The 21,369-nt window shown below is 33.4% G+C and overlaps 1 protein-coding gene across 4 annotated transcripts in view; it reads left to right on the forward strand.

Moving 5' to 3' along the window:
- LOC129746608 (uncharacterized) overlaps nt 1-21,369 on the forward strand; it is a 372,164-nt gene that overhangs the window by 124,356 nt on the left and 226,439 nt on the right. Inside the window, exon 1 of one of the 4 annotated variants that reach the window (XM_055740351.1) lies at nt 4,215-5,650. The exons of the other annotated variants lie outside the window; for them this stretch is intronic. The gene's annotated coding sequence lies outside the window, so the exon portion shown is untranslated. Of the gene's footprint in view, nt 1-4,214; nt 5,651-21,369 lie in introns of those variants that run through there. 4 annotated transcript variants of the gene reach the window in all.

Genomic DNA, 21,369 nt, shown 5'->3' on the forward strand with positions numbered 1-21,369 from the left:
GACGACATTGCGTAATATTTTGTAAAAAATTGGTATGGGATTTACGAAAAGGTTCAAATTTTACCCGACAATGAAACATAAGACGAGCCTTTTCCAAAATTTTCAAATTATTAACCTGATCCTTTTTAAAATGGATCAAATAAAGTTCAGGAGCAAAACCAACACTATTGGTATTATTCGTGTTGGTTCTTTTCCTCATTTGAATTACTTGAATTGGAGAAAAACCTAACAAAGAATTTAATTCATTTGTGATCTCATCCGGTGTCTGATCGCCGGTGAGACCACGAAGTACAACTTTAAAAGGACGATCACCTCTAGTGTCGTACGTAAAAAATTGGTGTTTTTTATTATTCAAATAATTTAAAATTTTTTGAAAATCATTAAAAGATTCCGCCAATATACGAGCAGTTCCCCTTCGACCGATCTGAAAAGAAATCTTCACATCCTTGACGGAAGTGACGATTTCTTTTCGAAAGGCATTGAAGTCAGGAATCGTAACCGTTATTGGTGGAATCTTTTCGTTTTTAAGAGTATAAGAAGAAGAAGAAGGTTTCTTAGTACTCTTATCAGAATTAAATATGAATATTTCCTCATCATCGATGTTATGAAGGACATCGAATGAATTGGAAATTTCAACTTTTTTGGCAGATGGCCCTGGATTAGGTTCAGCAATCCGTTTTCTTCCGGCCCTTGAGCCGGCCAAAGACTTCCCCATGCTGGAAAGAAAAGAGAAAATATGAATAAAAGAAAATGAAAATAATTTTAGCACTGAAAAGTGCTGATTGAAATACAGGTAAGGAAAAAATAAATAATGTAAAATGTTCCTGCAGGTACACAGCAACGATACGATGCTCCGGCGTACGTGTTGACGGCTCAACGGTACAGATGGAAGTGAACATATGTATGTAATTTCCCACTAATAGGGATAGCAAGGTTATTCGCTGATGATACAGCTTTTTTTTTATATAAAGTGAAATCCCCAACTACAATTATCGATAATCTAGAACATGACCTTAAATTGTTTTCCGTGTATATTAACAGTAATCTTTTTTCATAAAACTACAAAAAAAATCCAAGTACATATGTACATGTTATTTAATTTTTCAGGAAAATTTTACCTCCCCACTGAAATCCACACCTGAACGAGTTTTTGATACTCAAGATAAAAAAAATATATATCTAGGGTTATATTTACATGAAACTCTTTCTTAGAATTGCCTCATAAAAAATTTAGAGAAAAAAATATCCCTCTCTGTGGTGTACTCTGCTGATTAAGAATTTGTGTACCTCAATATGTTCCGCTGAAATTTTACTTAATATGTATGTATTCACTCTTTGCTAAATTATCTTATAATAGTTTGGGACGCGCATTTCAATCTTATCCCCAAAAACTTCAAGCCTTACAAAATCGGTGTTTCAAAATATCTAAATATCCACAAACTTCCTTTGCTTCATCCAACTAGACTCGTTTACTCAACCGCATCCCATAATATTTTACCTCTAGTAATTATTTGTGACTTTCAATTTATAATACACCTCTTTTGCATTCTACACTCAACACCGATCATCCAAAATATTCGTTCCACGATTGCAATAAGAACACATAACACTAGCCACTTAAATCGATTAAAATGATGTATAAATTATAAGTTAAATTAAAAAATGTTATTACTTAATTTTTGTAAATTTATTTTGTTCTTATTGTAAAAAATAGTGAAATGTTGTACTAGAATAGATCTCTTCAAAGAAAATCACTTAATTAATAAGAAAATTATCTGTTATGGCGTTCTCAGCATTATTTAAATTTGGCTCGATCATAGTTTTTTAATTCCTTTTGCCACTAAACATGCTGAGAACGGTAGCGTCCATTGTCAGGGGGCTCAATTTGGCTTTCGGTGGGAATTGTGGGGGGCTATCTACCATCTAAATCTGAATTCTAAATTTGGATTCTGAAACAAAAATCTGAATCCTTAATCTTTTTTAATGCTTTGATTTTCCTGTTATTTAATGATTTGATTGTGCTAAGAAGGAAAAGAAATTGTCATGCAAAATACTGTTAATGAGTTCTGATGTGAAATATTTTTAATAATGATCCAAAATGAAGATTTTCAAAACAATCAGAATTATAACTTCAAAAAAAAAAAATGGATCCAAACGCTTATGTTGACTAATACTAGTCCTAATTTGTAACTGAAAAATCAGCAATTTAGCACTGATTTTCAAACGAAAATCTTGAACTACAGTCTGGATGATGTAATTAAAATCTGGGGGATGAGTTTGAAATGGAAAATGGAAATATATATTACATGGTTTTTACTTCAAACGAATTTTGGAAAGAAATTATTGGAAAAAAACATGATTTCTGATCATGTTAAAAACATTAAAAAGACTTTTTTATGGTTTCTCAACACTTATGGGTGGTTTTTTAAATTATTCGCTGTTTATTGACAGAATCATGAACCACAACCGTAACTAGCACTTCATAGATCCGGAATAATAATAAGAAGGAACAACATTCAGAACATAGCGTAGAGCTTCCTTTTTTCCTTAAAATGCCTTCAGGCTGGTCAATGGGGTAGAAAAGGATGAATTATAAGTTAAATATAGGTCATTTTGCTTCGAAAACAATAAGCAATGGGCAGTTTTCGAAGCGATTAGCTGTTGTTTGGATCTTTTCGATCAACTAATTTTGACACTTGATACTAGACAAATTTGACTTTCTCTGCTTCTGAGTATGCACGGGTGATCAGCGCCAGAGACCTTGTTCTGCACCAAAATCATATTTCAAAAAGTTCAACAATTGCAGAAGGGTGCTTAATCGCTTGGCGCACGGCACAATTGAAGATTTCACTTAGAATTGAAATGAATTGCCCGATTTATTAACAATAAAAAAATCGATATTTTTGTTCTTGATATGTTACTTGCAAAACTATTATCTAATGTTTTTTTTGTAAACACCAAATGGCTCAATTGAAGCAATGAACGCTACTGTTCTTAGCACGTCTGGCAGCAAATGAACAAAAAATTTATTCATACTGAGATCTCAAAATGTATTTAATCTAATACGAGGAAATGAGACGAAACGAATTTAACTAACTTACACTATGAATCTCAATGAAAAATATTTCCTTTAAAGAGATTTATTTTAAATTATAAACAAATGAAACATTCTACATCTTTACAAAACTCCATAAAGCTACAAATTTTTTTTAAAACTACCTTCGACTTGTTTTATCGAGAATAAGTATGATTGAGCTAACTTCAGTTTCATCAGTTGGTTGCAATAAAATTGAGTTTCACACTTAATTGATATTGGTCAAGAAATTAAACTCCCTTTCAGTTCGCATTGCTTTTGCAAGATCTAATCCGATCGAAAAAAAATATTTATTGAACTTATCAGCAAAACATTTTTTGTGTGATGAGGTTTTCACCTTGGATGAGATTGATCGATGGAGATGTTTTCGATTTTTCCAAAAGTTGGTTGATATTTTCTCATAGTTTAGAGGGGGGGGGGGGGTATTGTTCAATAAACGTTCTAAATAAAGCCGTTTTCACGTTTTCTTATTATGATATAGTTTTTTTTGTTAATGTGTTAAAGCATTTTTTCAAAATAACTATCATTAGGATGTTTTTTTAAACGTTTTAACGTTAAAACGTTTTAACGTTTTAATAGTTTTAAATAGTTGTTCTTCAGTTTTATCAAGGCCTAATGGTCGTACAACATCCCAGGGCAATGTTTGTCTGGAACAGTCAAGAACCTCCTTACTTTTGTTATTGAACTTTTGGAAACGTGCTAAGAATATCAATATTTAACGGTTGAACTATATTCGATCATGAAATACCTCTGTTATTTTTTTTTTCTTCGTCGTTGTTTCGGAACCCTTGATACACCACTAGTAAATTACCACAGTTGATTGTGTGTACGATCGACTCTTACCTGGTTACTATCAGTTGCTCCACAAACATTTTTCTCTTGCTCTCCGGATCGCTGTTATCAGTTGCTCTGCCGCTCTCGAACGAAAAACAACCCAACACCCACAGTCAGTCGCGTCAATCAACAGGTGCGAATACGCAGCACGATCTCTCTTTTGATTTCTCTCTTACCTGAGCTTTTCATCACCTGCTCGATTAGAGATCAGCTAGCGTACTTTCTTCGCCTCTCGCGGCCGGATCGCTACGCTCCACGACGCTTGGTGCTCTGTTTACGGTGATCCTCCGTCGCGGAAGCACGCCAATCCCCGGAAAGTCTTTGGAGTGACGTTCGAAGCAGCGTGGTTGTTGTTCGGTGTTTCTTTGGATGGTCTTTGGAAGTTCTGCGTGCAAGCAGTTTGAGAAGCTTGCTCGAAGGAAATTAAAGCCCCTGCCTTCAGCCAGCTGGGTGACGACTCAAGTGTAGTGTGTGGTAGCACCTTTCTTCTTTCTTTCTTTCGTGTTCGATGTGAAGTTTGTGTGCGCCTCTGAAGTTGGACGCAACCCGCGCTAAATTCAGTTCGCGGTCGATTCGCGTAACGGAACGTTCGGCGGTGTTGTGTGTTGTTGTTGTTTGAGAGAAGGCGTTAGATGGAAAATAAAACGAAGCTTGCGGTAAAAAAATTGTTGCGGTTGTTTGGGAAGAAAGTAAACGGATGTTTGGAGTGATTGTTGCTTTCCTGTTATCTCCGAGCTAAGGGGTGCTCGCGGTGTTCTTGATGGTTCTGATTGGTTTTGGGAGTGTTGTTTGTTCCTCCTTGGATTATTGTAGGCAGTTTTAAGACGCACATCACTAAATGTTAAGCACAACAAAGTGATGCTCGTTTTGTGACGGTTGGCTGATCCTTCGACATTGAGACGCAGCAGCGAACGACGAATTCATGGTTGATGTTAAGTGCTTGAAAGGTGGATAAACTATTGCAGCTGAGGATCCGCAAATTCAGCCCAAAGTAGAAAAAAACAACCGAGGAAGATCTGATTGCAAAGCTGTCTGTTAAATTTGACCGTGCTTATTAGTGCAGGGAAAATCGGTGAAGTTTTTTTTTTTCACTCCTCTGAGCCGAGCGCGACTGGTTGTTCAAGCTGCAATTAACAATTTGCACGGAAAAAGGGAGTCACTCAACGGATGTATTGTGACCGATGTAAAAAGAATTTACGACAGTTCAAAGCAGTGGGTCTCCGAGAAATTCTTTGCAGTTGTTGTGATGTGAATGTGTAACCCGCTTATGTTGTTTAACTTGGAAGCTGTTTCAACATCGCTTAATTTATGAAGTTGTTGGTCAAATTTGTGTACACAAAGTGGTGTGCGATAGTTTCTGCACAGTGAAGGAGAGAAAAATTAAGAAAAAAGTCTTTATTCCAAACCAACTGACCAGTGAGTGCGAGTAATAAACAAGTTCAATAAAGTTGAAAAAATACTGCACCTCAACGGTGAAGGAAAATAAGCAATTCAGTGAAACGTCTGTGTATTGAACCTGGTCAGCTGAAGTCGACAGCAGCCTAGAAAAAAAATAGCAAAAAAAAAACAGCAAACTAGTACTTTTATAGTACCCAAGCATCGAAATTCGTTCAACCTCCAGTTTTTTTTGGATCGTATTAATTAATCACTTTTTGCAACCCTGGCATCGGCAACGATTCACCGGACTTCGATTGTGGCGGCAACTCTGGACCGTCACTCAAGGTATGAAATCGATTTTTTTTTGTATTATTGTTTTGTTATGATTTACTTATGTTATTGAAGTTTCAAACCAAATATATAAATTTAAAGGATTCCTCATTGATTTTCGAACTAATTGAACGCTCCGATTAAATAATTCACTGAATAATCAGAAACAAATTATTTTAATGCAAACGAATGCTCATCAGATGTGGATTCCTACAATAAGGAAAATGATTGATTGTTTTTGACAGCGCATTATTGAAGCCAATCATTTTGCTTAATGACGGCCTATTAGAACGTTTCTTTGATTGAAGTTATTATAACTTTTGTCTGTAATATGTAGCTTCTGAAAGTACGAGTTAGGATCGTTTGAAGCGGCCTATTCCTTGTTTTCTGAGAATTAATGGTTTAAAGAATTTTCATTTCTTTTTTTTATTTACACATGCTGAGTGACATGAATTTAATTGGGTTGTTCATCAGATCCTTAGATGTTTTGAGATATTCTTTAAAATCAGCAGAATTTTCTTTAAAACGGCTTCAACAGCATCGATTTCTGCAATATTCTCTTGAGATCACACAGTTGTTGTCAAAATTCCTTATGTTACTCGATCACAATCTGGTCTGGACCAGATGACGGTCTTAAGCTCTCTACTACACACGAGCATATACATATGTCCTCGATGTTTTTAGCATAAATCAGTAATGGTAAAGATTTCAAATAATTTCAATGTTTAAAAATTAAAAGTTTTGAATAACAATGTATTTTTGGCATGAATGCTCAGTGAGAGGTCAAAACAATTATTGCCATTTACAGTTTGTTTTTTCTCAACAGTTTCATAGTCCATGCAGAGGAAGGTTATGTCTATCTATTTTCGGTTTGATGATTTTTAAACAACTGCCACGCACTTTTTTAAAAAAGCCTATCCTATTTATTATTGGTGATTGGTGACTGATTTTGTTCTAGGTTATTTTTGCTCCAAATATGTTTAAATGAAAAATAAACTTGGAAAACAATATAATTCATTACTATACGGTTTTTGCTTATTGAATTATTCCGGCAAGTGAAATTACTTTTTAAATTTACGTAACGTTTCGGGTTACTTTTCTTCACCCATCATCAGACGTCTAAAAATATTTACTTTTATTAAAAATTTTAAACTATTAAAATTATATTACATTTAGAAAAATTACAATACTTCACATCACTTACAAAAAATTACTATTTCATTATTCATTTATAAGGATTTTTTGGAACAAAAAAAGGAACTTGCTTTTATCAGTGGTTACAAGTTTTGAATTTTTTGCTCAAGAGCATTTTAGATTTAGCTTATTTGATATGAGCTTAGATTAAGTTGTTTTTTATGTGAGCATTCAAATTCTTGAAAGAAATCTTATTCTATGTTTATATGAAATAAGTTAAATCTACCATATTCTTGAGCAAATTCAAAGATTTAAACCATATGTAAGCCAACTCTTGAAAAATATACAGTAAACTTAATGCTGTGCAATACAACAAGAAATAATGGTAATTCCTGTAGATTTTTTTTTCGTAAATATTAGTTATATGTTTTTTATCAGCACATATTTTTCATTAAAAATCAATTCTTCATTCAATATCCTATGTTAAACTTTTGAAAATAAAGTCATCGAACAAAACATGCAAAATAATCGCGAATACTTATTTATATTTGTGATTTTCAGCTGAAATGTGTATACATACAAATTTCAATTACTCAACGAAATCACGAAATCTTGATGTTTTTATCTTGATGGCAATATTCATTTAAGAGCTGAATCTAAATCTTGTTTTTGAATATAAATTCTTAGTAAGAACTCTGAAACTGAATTTAATAATTAAGTTTTGCATAAACAAATAAACAAATAAAAGAAATTTGAAAAATATGGAATGTTGAAAAAACCTTATTTTTCAGATTTTTGGCCTAGTCTTATCCATAATGAGTTAATTTTTGATTGGATTTTTTTTCGTATTCTCAGTAAAGTCACTCACAGAATGAACACAATTTGAGAGTTTTATTTTGGTTTTTTCTAATATAATGGGTTTCTCATAATTGTTGCAAATTTGCAACATCATGCAACGGTATTACCTTATGGGCTCCAAAGTGAGTTTTCGAGTTTTTCACCTTGTAAACAGTGTAAATGTTTCCGTGTAAAATGTAATGACATTATAAAAATGTCTCAGATGAATAAGCTTTTGACTGGAAAAAATAGCTGACAGGTGTAAAATATGGGAAAAACAACTACGAATTCCTTTGGTAAGATGAACATTTGTTACTTTGTAAAGAAATTGTTAATGATTCCTTTGCGAAGCAAAAAAAAAATCAACAATTACGAAACCCTGTTTCAGATCCTGGTAAAAGTTTAATAATTAACTTTTCTTGATATTTTTTAATATTTATTCTAATTACAGGGTTACATTTAGTAGAAATTTGTGACTTTTAAATTGGTATTAGCAATAAATAACTATTAAAATCTGTTATTTACCAAATGCCAACTTCGCTGTGTTTTTATGATTTTTAATGTTATCAGCCTTAGAAAAGATTTTCTTCGTTCGAATAAAATATTTTCGCATATAGTAAACTTATTAACAAAATCCATGTGATTTTATTTTTATATTCTTACTGATACATTGGATTTTAAATGACGTTGCACGTTTTCAACATTACGCCACAGTCCAGTTTTTTATATTGTATCCATAAAGAGCGTCAAAAACTTTTTATCGTTGTTACAGAGTTATGCTTATAGTATGTATGTTTTCCTTATAAATTTGATTGTGGAATTGTCCATCTTAGTCCTACTTATACCTAATGCCGTTTACTTTTCCGAATAAGTATCATTATGAAAAAAGCATTTACGGGTATAAACCATAAATAAAGTACTCGATTTGTTTTGTTCTCTATCAAGAAATATTGAAAATTAAAATTTATTTTTAAACTGTGACCCAGAGATGGGTCTTGACTCAAACATTCAGTCAGCGAAACTTTTTTTTTGTAGAGAAATGAATCCAACTGTAAGTTGAAATTTCAGGGACTAGACTAGATGAAAATTAATGTAGAAAAACATGTGAAAAAATTGCCTTGTCTCCCGGTAGGATTTGAACCCACATCTTGCGCTTCTCAGGGTGATAAGTTTTTTTAAGAACTACGCAATTTTTTTTTAACAATTTTTATTCCCTTGATTTTTCAAGTGACTTAATTCTTCGCAACTATACTTCGAAAAGTTTGATTTTCTAGCGTTTTTGTCAGCCGAGAATGATTAAATTTTTTTAACAGCTGCATGTTGCGCTGCAGAAACATGAAATAAAACTTTTACAAAAAAATTACATATAAAAACACATCATATAAGTAAATTAAATTCAAAACACTTAGTTTCTAAGAAAATCAGGAGAATTTGTTTAATAAATACTATGGCGAAAAACTTTAAAAACTTGATTTGGTCAAGGTTATGTTTAGAAAAGTTGTATTGAAAAGAAGTTTAAGTTTTCCATTTACTACCTTCAAGCAAATCTAAGGAACAGTTACTGAGTAGGTGGAATATTACCGAATAACCACTCCCAGCTAAATTCTTAACCCCCACGGTGTCTAGATACTAGATTTGCAAAGTTCTTATGATAAAATTATGATCATTTTTTTGTAAAGTGGCCCACCACACACCCCCACACCAAGAGGCTCGTTTGAGCCCCCTGGTAATGGTCGCTTTCTGTTCTTAGCATGCCTGACAGCAAAAAACAATTACCAACAACAACTTAACACGAAAAAAATTTACTCATGCTGAGATCTTAAAAAAAATATTTACATTATGCGGGGAAATGGTACGATACAATAAACTAAATTTAGACATGAATCTCAGTCGAAAAAGATTTCTTTTTAAGAGATCCATTTTAATTAACAAAAACAACAAAAATTAAAAAAGAATCTATTAAACTAATGCTTTACAAACGAAAAATTTAAAAAAATGTTATACTACGAAATTAAAATAAACGGATTGAAAATAAAATTAATGACCAATACGCAAAAAAAAAACTGGCAAGGTGATTTGGTTATTGACTAAAGTAATCCTTTGAGGTGATGAAGGAGTTGGGTTTTGAAAGAGCTACGGTTGTTAGTGCTTTTAAAGACTTCTGGAAGACTGTTGTAAAATAATGGTCCAATGTAGGAGATTCTGCGTTGACCGAAAGATGTTGAACAGCGACTTTGAAGCAAATGATTTGACTGACGAGTAATTCGAGAGCGAGTACCTTAGCTAAACAATAAATTACGGTTATTATCTGTGGAGTTTAAATTATCGAACACGTACATTAATGTTTGCAAGCTGCATAGTTTAGATAAAAGCAAGACATTATGATATGTACTTGAATAAAGTAATAAAGTTGGATACAGGAAAGGTAGTTTGAAGATAGTTTTCATACAACGATTCTGTAACGTCAGCAATCGGGCAAGAAGGGACAAAGATGCCCTCCTCCACACTGCGATAAGGTAGTTAAACTGTGAATGAATAAATGCGAAGTAAAATTTCATAAGAACATGACGCGTTACAAAATTCCTGACTCTTCAAAGATGATTAGTAATATTGAAATTAAGAGTAAGCATTTATTTCTATTTATCTGGTTTGAAGAACAAAAACGTGTAACAGTTTCATGTTGTTGCAAATTTGCAACCATTTATGCTTTTGCTAAATACCCGAAATATGTGAAAAAGATATTTTTTCATTATTTTTCCCTCCATGTACATTTTTTAGAGAGAAAAATAAACATGAAATGAAGGGTTAAATACGATGTCTTAATCTTAACTCCAGATCACAATTCAAACAATGAACCAAGTGGTGAAATTTGTTTCATCTGAATCAGATTCATTATTCGGGAAAAAAAACATTTCAGGAATTTCGAATGATGAATCTGATTCTGAGCTTTCAATTCTGAATCGCTATTTTGAACCTTTTTTTTGCTTGATATCTGCCTAAGAATTCAGCATAAGAGCTTCGAATCTGAATATGAATATTATGAAAATATTTACCATAATATTGAAAACGTCCTCAGAACCAAAGGGGTATATGTGTAAAAATGGTCGATTTTCAGTTAATAATGCCAAACGATTTTTCATATTTCAAACTATATTGAATGATTTTTCAGATTTTTGGAATATTTTTTAAATACTTTTATGTTCGAATGAAAAATGCAAATTTTGGAAAAAATTGTGGAAAATGACCAAACACAAAAACTTAGAAGCTTGTTTTCTCGAAATAAGCTTTTTTGCACTTATACTCTTTTGGCTCCAAGGGCCTCATATGATGGGTTCAAAAAGCATGAATCAAATTAGGAATGAAATGAAAATCCGGATTTAAACCAAGATTTCAAAACAGCTTTTTATTTCTAATGTGTTATGATGATTATTACTGAAAATCAAGAATCCTAAACTGAATATAGAAACTGAAATTTGAAATCAGAAAGACATAAGGATTTTGATAATGCAGAACCTGATCCTCCAAAATGAGATCAATCTTTTTTAACATTTAATATTCAAAATTAAATTTCTATCAACACGGGAGAAAATTTTTAAAAACTGTAAAAGAACTCTGAATGTGGGATTAGTTCCTACGGCCATCCATCTTTGTACAGAAAAAAATAATCATGATGAATCTCACTCGCTTTAAGCTTAAACTGTTTATAAGGGTACACATGCCAAATTTCAGCAAAATCTGACCATGGGGATGAATTGTCTTAAGTCTCAAGCGTGAAGCGAATTTTAGAAATCCGGTGGTTGAATTAAAAGATCTTTCGATTGCTTTGATTCGGTAGAATTATTCATCCAAGTAGGCTCATAACACATATTGGAATACAGTAGTTTTTCGATTTTATCACTGTTCGATTTTATCAATATCGCCAAATTCACGCGCGATTTTATCACGGTTATTGTTTTGATTTTATTACGCTTTGTTAGAAACCATTCAGAAACCATTTATAGGACCTTAATTTTCTTTCAAAAGCGTAAGGCGCCTTTGTTCATGATATTTTTTTATGGTTTATGTAATGATATAAAAGTATTCAATAATATGAAAATGTCATTGAACTGCTTACTTTACTGCCCCTATTCGCATAACAGTCCCATATGGATAGGAAACGCTAATAATATGGGATTGTTAAGCGAATAGGGGCAGATTAGCTGTATAGTTTTTAAAATCGTCGTCATGCGAATCATATAAAGATGTGGGTGAATGAATCGTTTTTGAAAAGAGGTAAGTGTCTCTGATTTCTTTTTTAAATTTGCATGTTTATTTGAAAGGGTGACGTGCGCCGCAATCCCGATCGGGCAGCCTTTAGTATTGTTTGAATGGATAATTTTGGATTATCTAAATGATATTCTGCTAGCTTTCCCTTTAACGATGTTAAAAAGACTAAGATTTCTGATTTTATCATATGAAAGAGAAAGGATTTTCTGCCTTAAAGCAAAATTCGAGAATCTGAGTTGAGCAAATTTCAAAACATTTTTCGAAAATGTAAATTTTTCTGTTAATCAAAGGTGTGAATATAAAAATATTGAAATTTTTAGGAGATAATTTTTTGATGCAGTTTTCTTTAATTTTTTTTCCAAATCTACATAACAGATAACGACTGTTAAATTACCATAAAAACTTAATTACTCACTTTAAAAAGATGTACACTATCAAATTGATATTCTACATGGTTTTATATGAATAAAAAAAATCTTAAAATTTTTATAGACCAGAATAATTTGAACTGAAATCAATCTCTTGTGTTTAAAAAACTTTGAAAATTAAATCTCACGATTAAAATTTATTGATACAAAACGTTTGTATCAATAAATTTTGAAAACATTATGAATATTTATTAAAGACCATAAAAAATACATTTTTCTAGTTAAATTTGTAGTTTCGCCAAATTCACGGTAAATTGTTTTTTGACCGTGATAAAATCGGAAAATTACTGTAATCCAATATAATAAAGGAATTAATTCAAGGATTATACATCATCCAAGTGGAGAATTCAACGAAAAGAAAACTAGAGAGATTACTAAGAAAATGATAGAATAGGCATCACCCTATGCATAAAGATGCTTGCTGGTGTATCAATTTGAAAAAGTTTAGTTCATCAAATAAGCGGATTGACTATTATTGCTCAAGCAGTTTTAGCACCCCAGAAAGCCACCGCAGCTCACATGTTTTTAATTGGGCTTCGGATTGCTAATTTCCTGGATGGGTTTTCAGTAAAGTTACATTTGTTTTTATTTTTTCTTCATTTCATCAGCTTAGCTCAACCAATTTGCATCATGTAGCCTACAATCGTCGCCGCTATCGGGAAGGTAAACATAATTAGCCAGGTACAAGCCGATTATCATCGAGCTAAAGCAAGCTTTAGGAGAATTGTTTTCGTCGAATTTTCACGATTTGTCGAGTCGTGGAACCCTACTGGGAGTTGCGACCTAAAAACAGGTGGCTTCTGTTGGCAAAGTCAAGTCAACTTGAGCTCAGGGAGATGCTGGCATAAAATTTGCAATTAAACTGTTTTATCCTGGCTTGCTAAAGAAATATTACCGAAAACAAGCTTTCTCCGCTTTGGGAAACATGAGCGGGATTTTAATTTTTCGGTTATGACGCACTTTGTTGATTTGGTTTTATATTTCCACTTTCAGATCCAAAAATTAAAACCAATGTTAAAATTTCGATCATCGTTTTTGAAAGATGCATAAGTAGATCATGACACAAGTAAACTTTTTATCAGGTTGTTCGATCTTTGAACATAAAAAAAATCGTTTGTTTCATGGCATCAAACCTATTTTTAAATATGTCCTGCTAGTGCAATTGTGGAATTTCCCCTTTACCCAAATTTCCAACATCGCTAATTTTATTAGTGCTAAACCTTATTAAAATGTTAATCCATGATTATTTTTGCTGCAGATGTTGCAAATCGACTCATCTTTCAAAAATCATAATCATCAATCAAAGGTGATCGACAGCTATTCAAGGTCACTGCCAGCCATGGTAGCTCACAGACCAGCCCCAAAAAATAAAAACAATCCTTCGACGTTAACGAAGTCATATCGTGTCGTCGCTAATTTGACAGCTTATGAACCAACTTCAGTGCTCTGCTTGGATAGGTGAAAGGTAAACTTCTTTCAGCTTGGGTGCTCCGTAAGCGGATTGAATTTATTGAGCGTCTTTTTAGCAGCAGCTACCAATTTTGAAGACCTCAGCTACAAATTGCCGGGCCCATAAGTCAACGGACATTTTGGCAGCAACCTGAGCAACGAATCTGCCTTGGGCGGGTTGCGAATTTTGATTCATCATTTTTGGCCAAAATGTTGGACGTTTTTATCTTTTATGGGTTTCCATTCCTCCATTACAAAGGTCAAGCTTTTTGAAACATTATATGATCGTATGAAGCGCAACGCTTTTTAGTAAATCCATTTGTATTTGTGTTTGACTGACGCTCAGCGTGTTAATATAATTAGTATGCCAAATGAACTCAATTAAAAACTTTGAATGAAGTTTAATTGATTTGATCGTAAGAGAAGCTTTTTAAAGGCATACAGCCCAAGGATGAACTGTGTTGAAATCAAAATTGATTTATAAGACCTTCCCGGATTAAAATTGGTTCACTTTTAGAATAATATTAAATTTAGAAAATTGTCTAACAACTACCCATTTGGAGTTTGTAAATTTTAGACAAAACTAATAGATGAGTTTCAGAATAATTATCTTTAGCTGAAGTTAACCAGGCCTTTCTTGAGCTCTCAAAAACATAAATCGAAAATAGGCTTGTGATATAGCTCGGTTAACAAGTCAGTTGCTTTCTGAGCCGACGTCAACGATTTTGAGCCCGAGAGTGAACATTGAACACAGTGGTACCGGATAAGTTTTTCACTAATTGTTCACTAAGATGGCAATAAATGTATGAGAAAAATTGAATATTTAAAACCTCCCATATACATTTTGCAGATTGGCCCAAACAACTGACCTGTGCAAAATTTCAGTTCAATCAGACTAGATTAAGGAATGCCTCAAAGCGTCAAAAGTTTCAGTTTTTTAGCCTCAGAAATCATCTTAATTTTTATTTTGCTGCCAAATGACTTAGATATGCATGCAACGTCGAGATCTGGTATTATCTTGAAAAAAATGGTTGGCCAAAAATCGACACTCTGGGACTTTTCTGAAAACTGGCTTTGTCCTGGAACGTCGATTTTAGGCCAAACATTTTTTTGTCGGGATAACACCAGATCTCGACGTTTCATGAGTTATTTGGCATCAAAATTAATATTTCGATTTTTCGAATTTCGTTTGGTCCTCCCTTTGGAGACTTTAGAGATTTTAAAGTCGATTTATGACTATTTTTTTGATGATACCAGATTTCGACGTTTAATGCATTTTAAAGTCATTTGGTATCGAAATTAAAATTCCGATTTTTCAGATTTCCTTAGCCATTGAAATCGGATGAAAAATATCAGTTTCAAGCATATAAAAAAAAACATTCAACTCTATAATTATAAATGTCCATTTTCAATCAATTGTAACTCAAAGAGTTTGTATGTTTTCATTAACGGATTCATTCATCAAAGTTAATAGCTTTCAAACGATGTAGGGACGAGATATTAATTTTCATAAGATTAATAAGAAATTGCTTATCAAAATTGAGGCGTTTCCACATTGTTTTTATGTGGATAAATTAATGATAAATCACCGATTATTTAACTACTATCAGGAGAAATAACTTAATAATCATTGAAAATTTGCAAATAGTCTAATGAAATCTTATGCTTTGTTTAAACATCATTTTAAAGCAGAGAACTTGCCTAATTGAATCCAATAATAAAAAATACGAACTCTTGAAGTAATAATTGCTCTTGGAAGTAACATCGCCATAAATCCAGAAGCTTAATAATATAAAAAAAACTGAAAATTTATCTATTTTTCAAAAAATTATCAAATTGGCAGCCGCAGAAAACCTTGGTCAAAGAGTTTTTCAATCCAAAAAAAAAGGTTGACAGTAAGATCATAGAGTTCTGAATTGACTTTTTGAGAAAAAAAAAATCATAAGTTAGGTAGAAGAGATGAAACATGAACCCCGTCTAAAGGTGGGCTTGGGAGAGTGTTACAACAATTCGAATAATATGCACAACTTTTCGTTTTAATAGAAGTTGAAATGTCTCAGTTATTTGTGGAACAATTTCAACAAAAACTACGAAAAAATATAGCTATGGGTATGTGTAAATATATTTCATAATTTAGGAAAAATTGGTTGCAGTTGATAAAAACTCCAACCGAAAAAGTACTGGAAGTAAAGCTTCATAGCTCCTGTGGTTATGTTATTTTTGGAAATTTGCCAAAAAAAATTTCTTATCTAAAAAGCTATTATTTTGTTTGATTGATAATTAAGGTTGCCAGAATTTTTTTAGCACCTATCCGGGCCAAGCAAATCCGGGCAACTTTATATAATAACCTGGCAAAATCCGGGCTTTTGATTTCATCATTGACGACCGAAAATCCGGGCAATATCCGGGCAAATTTTAGCTCAGCTTAGCTTAGCTTAGCTTGTTAGACTACTCATATCCACCTTTAATCATTTAACTCGAAATGCTTAATTTACAGGTTTTTGTTTTTGAATCGATTTTAGAGGAATGAAGTATTTTTAACATTTGATTTCAAACTATACATTTCGAATTCCATGATCGCTGGCGTGGCTGAGCAGAACAAGTTCCACGTCGCCAATGGTTGCTACTCCGTGATTAACCGAGGCCATCAATTTTGCACAAAGTCCAAAAGAATGGTGCTTGGGATTAGCAGCCATTCTCATTGTACAAAACTGATGCTCTCCCTTTTTTATATGATTTATCTGATTAATAACGGCGCCGGCCACGTCCTAGTAGTCAATGGGGAAAAGGGAAGGATTGTTAGTTAGATACTCTTTAAGTTCAACTAGCAACCTCTCACTCCTGCATACTCCAAAAACATTTTTTTTGAAATAGTCAGAACCAGAGATAAGCTAGTATCATCAACTATGGAAACCGTCTATACGTCTGCGAATCCATATTCAAGTATCCAAGGAAGGAGTTGCGTTAGTTGGCGAAAGGTAAAGATCATGATCCATTTTTTTAAATGGTGCGATTATGATTTTCCTACACATCCTATGCTCCTAGACATTTCCTAAGGAAACTCCTATTTCTATGAGGCATTTGATAAACGTCCAACAAAATGGATCGAATAAAATATTGAAGGCAAATCAATACCACCCAAATTTCTTCTTTGATAAACTAGCTCTTTTCCCTAAACGTTATCCCTGTTGAAGCAAAGAGATTTCAAAAAGGCTTAACTGTTTAAAGACGGAAAGCAACTTAAAATGAAAATGAATTTACTTTAATGTTTAGACACAAATTTTCGTAAATTGTTTTTGAAAACTCTTTGATTCTTTGCTCTTCTTTGCCTCACATTATAGAAGCCTTAAGACCTTTGATGCTCAAAGGGTACAAATCAATGTTTTAAATAATCAAAACTTTTAAATACATTTTCGCACATAAAGCAGGTTACGCAAATTAAAACATAACCCACTGAACGGATTAAAACGGGTAAAACAAACATCCTACACAAATAAGTCGCGTGGGAGTCAAACACTCAAACACGTCCTTGCTCGACAAGGGCCGGGCGAACCCGAACTCCTTAATTTTTTAAATAACTGTAATTATGAAAATAAAACTCAAAATATTTAAATACAATAGAGAACATTAAGATTGTTAACAAAGGATGTTCCCAGATGCGTAAATGAAATGCCGTAAACACACATGGTTCGCCGTCTTTCAACAAAAACTCTAATGAAACCTACTATATTCAGGTGTTTGTATCATTTTCCCTGCACACAATGTGTACAGTTAAAGTTAATGAAAAGAGAGAGTGAAATTGAAAAATGCCATCTTTGGTATAAAATTCCTGAGAAAAAAGAAAAAAAAAATCCATCATGGAATATCCTCACCGGGTTTTTCCGTATTCGTGAGAGATTCGGCCTTTTCTCCACTCAGCGGCGCATGCAAAAAGTTACTCCTGATCTAGGTGCGAGGCGCGAGGTATACTTCTGCCAAATCCCCGATCAGCCAAACTAAATTATAATTTTTCTAGAAAACACATTACGACAGGACCAAAAACGAGACCCCGGGCAATATCCGGGCAAATTTTGTCAAAAAACCAGAAATTACTCAACAAAAATCAAGAAAAAAAAAATTAAAAAAAAAATTTTTTTCATCAAAACTCATCGACAGATTTTAAATTGTATTTTAGGTTTCCAGAAAACCTAAAATGCTAATTTTTATCAAACTTGCTAAAAAATGTTCGTTAAGGAGGCATAAATAAAAAAATTACAACACAATTTGTATTTTTTTTTTTTGTTAAATTTGCCAAATAAAGTGAATAAATCCGGGCACAATCCGGGCATTTTTTTATTGAATTCCGGGCAACCGGCCGGGCCGGTCTGTTCTCAAATTTTGTATTAAATATCCGGGCAAACCCGGATAAAACCAGGCAATCTGGCAACCTTACTGATGATACCATTTCTGTGCTTAAAATATTTTAAATGACATATAAATTCTCAAAATCTGTCTTCTGTGACAGAATCAGTAACAACACATAATGCAGTAATCTGTACTTTTCTAGATAAACTTGTACTTGTGGCAACCATGTCAACTGCTTTTTTTTCTTGAAAAATTACTGTCAAAGGTAGGAGTCAAAAATCAGAACATAGCGAAGAAAAAAAATCAGGATTTTTTAGGAAACCTCAAAATATAGGTGCTCTTAACGCCTTAATTTATGAAACAGAAAAGCAGCTTCTTGGCTGGCGAGCAGTTTGTATCGAAAAACACCAATTATATATAGAATGAATCCAAGATTACTACAGGTTAAATAGGTTAAACTATTTTTTTACAGATTTGTTTAATGTTTACATCATTAAACTTCAAATGATAATTGAGATGTTTTGTTGAAAACCAGAACAGGACAATTAAAAACATTTTGAAGACCATTTAAAAAAAAGTCGGAACAATTCAAATGGTTTTAAAAATTGGGACGGTCTTTCGAAAATTAGGATCAATCCTGAAAAATCTGGACACCTAGCTCTTCATAAGGTAGCGTTTGAAGAAGACCTTTTTTCTCGTAAACGTACCAAAACAACTGTGTTAGCTCTCAGTTTTTTTCCTAACACAAAGCACAACGCAATAGATTTTTCCGGAGTGGAGAATTATTTTCATCAATGGAGGTAAATCAGGTAAATGCTATCACTAACTCTTATATGTTGACAATCTCACACTTGTTTACAGTGCGGTTTATCTCTCCTCGCACAGCTTGGAGGAGCGGACGAAAAAATAGCACTCTCTTTCACTAGACAAGCCGATCTGAGGAGTTTTGCCATCCATGGTTTTGCTTTCAAACTTAATCTATATAAATCTTGAAAAAAAAAAGAATAAATCATAGACTTTTAATTTTCTTGGGAATAAATGCATTGATTTCAAACAAAATTTACACACAACTAGGAAAAGTATACAATTTAAAAACTTCGAGGGGTTCAAATTTTCTAGGAAATATGCATTGACTGCAAATTCTCAAGATTTTGTCCAATCTGAATTATAGAACAGGGTTCTCCACCTGTAAATATTCGATATGAACGTCGAGTAACTTCGCCAATTTTTAGCAATTATCGACAGATAAACACAATTTCGAAACGTCATTTAGTGCCCTTTTCGTTATGAATCGATACAGACCAGAAGATCGCGCTATAATTTTAGTGCTTTACATCAAACCCGATCGTTCAATTGTAAAAACTGTGCGTGGTTATAGTAAAAATTGTTATCCGAAAAATGATATTTTGGTCTGGCCACCTCGTGACACCTTTTCTGTTGACATATTTCATAAACGGTATAAAATATTCTGAAGGAATCTTGTTAATTTTTGAAAATCGGCTGAAAAATGGCGAAGTTTTTAGATGTTGAAATCGGATACATCCAGATAGCGCACCCTATGTACAGTTATCTTTTTTTTAATTTGACGTAATTGTTCGAATTTAATGGTACGGTGCTACTAAGCATGGTGGGGTCTATTTTTCTATTAGGGTGCATCAAATCGCACAAATTTTTGGAATTCTTCCTCCGAATATAATGGTCCAAATATATAATGAATTCGATTTTTTTTTAACATAGCAATCGCTTATGCACTTTTCGTGTCAAAGTCCTTGGATCTTAGAACATGTAGGTATATTTCTGACAGACTTCCCTTTTTGACAGTAACTATGGCATTTATAAATCAAATTACAACTAAACCTAGCTAAGCGTGGAAAGCCGCACCCGGAAAACGGCTCCTTCAAACGCAATGGAAATTAGTGGAACAAAAAAAATGCTTAGTGTGGAGCGTTCGACTTGCATCACAGAAACTTTTTGCTGCGTATTAAATAGGTACTGCTCGTAAGCAGCTTTTTTTTGGTCAAATCGTCTTCCAAACCCCATACGCAGGGAAAAGAAGAATCAAAACCGAAATACATTCACGCCATCCACACTTAAGTTCGCCCATATGGCGAGGAAATTGGATCCTCAAGCGTTTCACATTTTCAATCATTCGTAAACTTAGTTTTTCCAAGCGCACTTGCATCGCCACCATCGCGACGCCGAGTTTGCAGCCGATAATTGTTCGAAAATTATTGTTACCATAACATTGGAAATTGCAACTGCGCACTCACTTCTAGTTACCGCCAAGAGTCATGGCAATTCGGGACGAATGGCGTAACGACTTTTGAAAATTGAAAATTTCTTTATTCGTTGTTACACTTGATCATCTTTAGTCTCATGAAAAAAGAGTACTGATCCGTCGAGACATCGAGACCATTTTTTTCGCGCCCAATACAAGTAACGAAATCGAGCGGCTCAGTTCATTCATCTGCTGTATTGCTACCTTTTAGCACATCATCGTATCGTATCCGTTTTATGAAGGAATATGAAACGGCTTACGGGCAAGTCCTTCACCGATAAATTGGCCTACGAATTGCAGCACCAAGCTATCATAAATATACACGATGATGTTCCATGAGCTGTGAAGGAGAATCTACTGTGGTGGAAAATGCGAGTTCCTCAAATGGTTAATTAAATTTATTTAGTCCTGGTCAGTCGCCTTTGACGAGCGAAGCTGAACGCCGTCGTCATCACAGCCTTAAAGTTAGTCGCCTAATCCAACAGTAGCAGCAGCCAAATAACGAAACATCCTAATTAAAAATCCGGAAGCATCGCCTCGCTACATCGGAAGAACTGTTTGGAAATATGAATTTTGAGAGCTTCTTGGTTGTAATAAGGACGCAAAGATTAGGCGTAAAAGATGCGTGTCAAAGGTAACTTCCAGCTGCAATAAAGCTAATCGCATCGATCTGAAAGGCCTCGAGAATGAATCTTATTATGAGATTGGTCAGTTGGAAAAAACTTGTTAATTATATTTGTTTGATGTAGACCGGTTATTCGACTCTTCATAGTTCTGATTCAAAAATTTACCTGTGTTTGATTGAACTCGTAATTTCAAAATCATATACCTCCTCAAGTAGTTAACAAATTCTTCTAAATACAAGTACTTCTAAATAATGGAGATATTCATTTCAAAACTATGAAACATCCATTAGGTCTCTTTTAAGCATATTTCAAACATAGACATATTAAATTAAAAATTTTATACTCTAAAGGTAGCATCATAGCCGAAGGAAC

Source organism: Uranotaenia lowii, chromosome 2 (assembly GCF_029784155.1).
Source record: "Uranotaenia lowii strain MFRU-FL chromosome 2, ASM2978415v1, whole genome shotgun sequence".
Lineage (NCBI taxonomy): Eukaryota > Metazoa > Arthropoda > Insecta > Diptera > Culicidae > Uranotaenia > Uranotaenia lowii.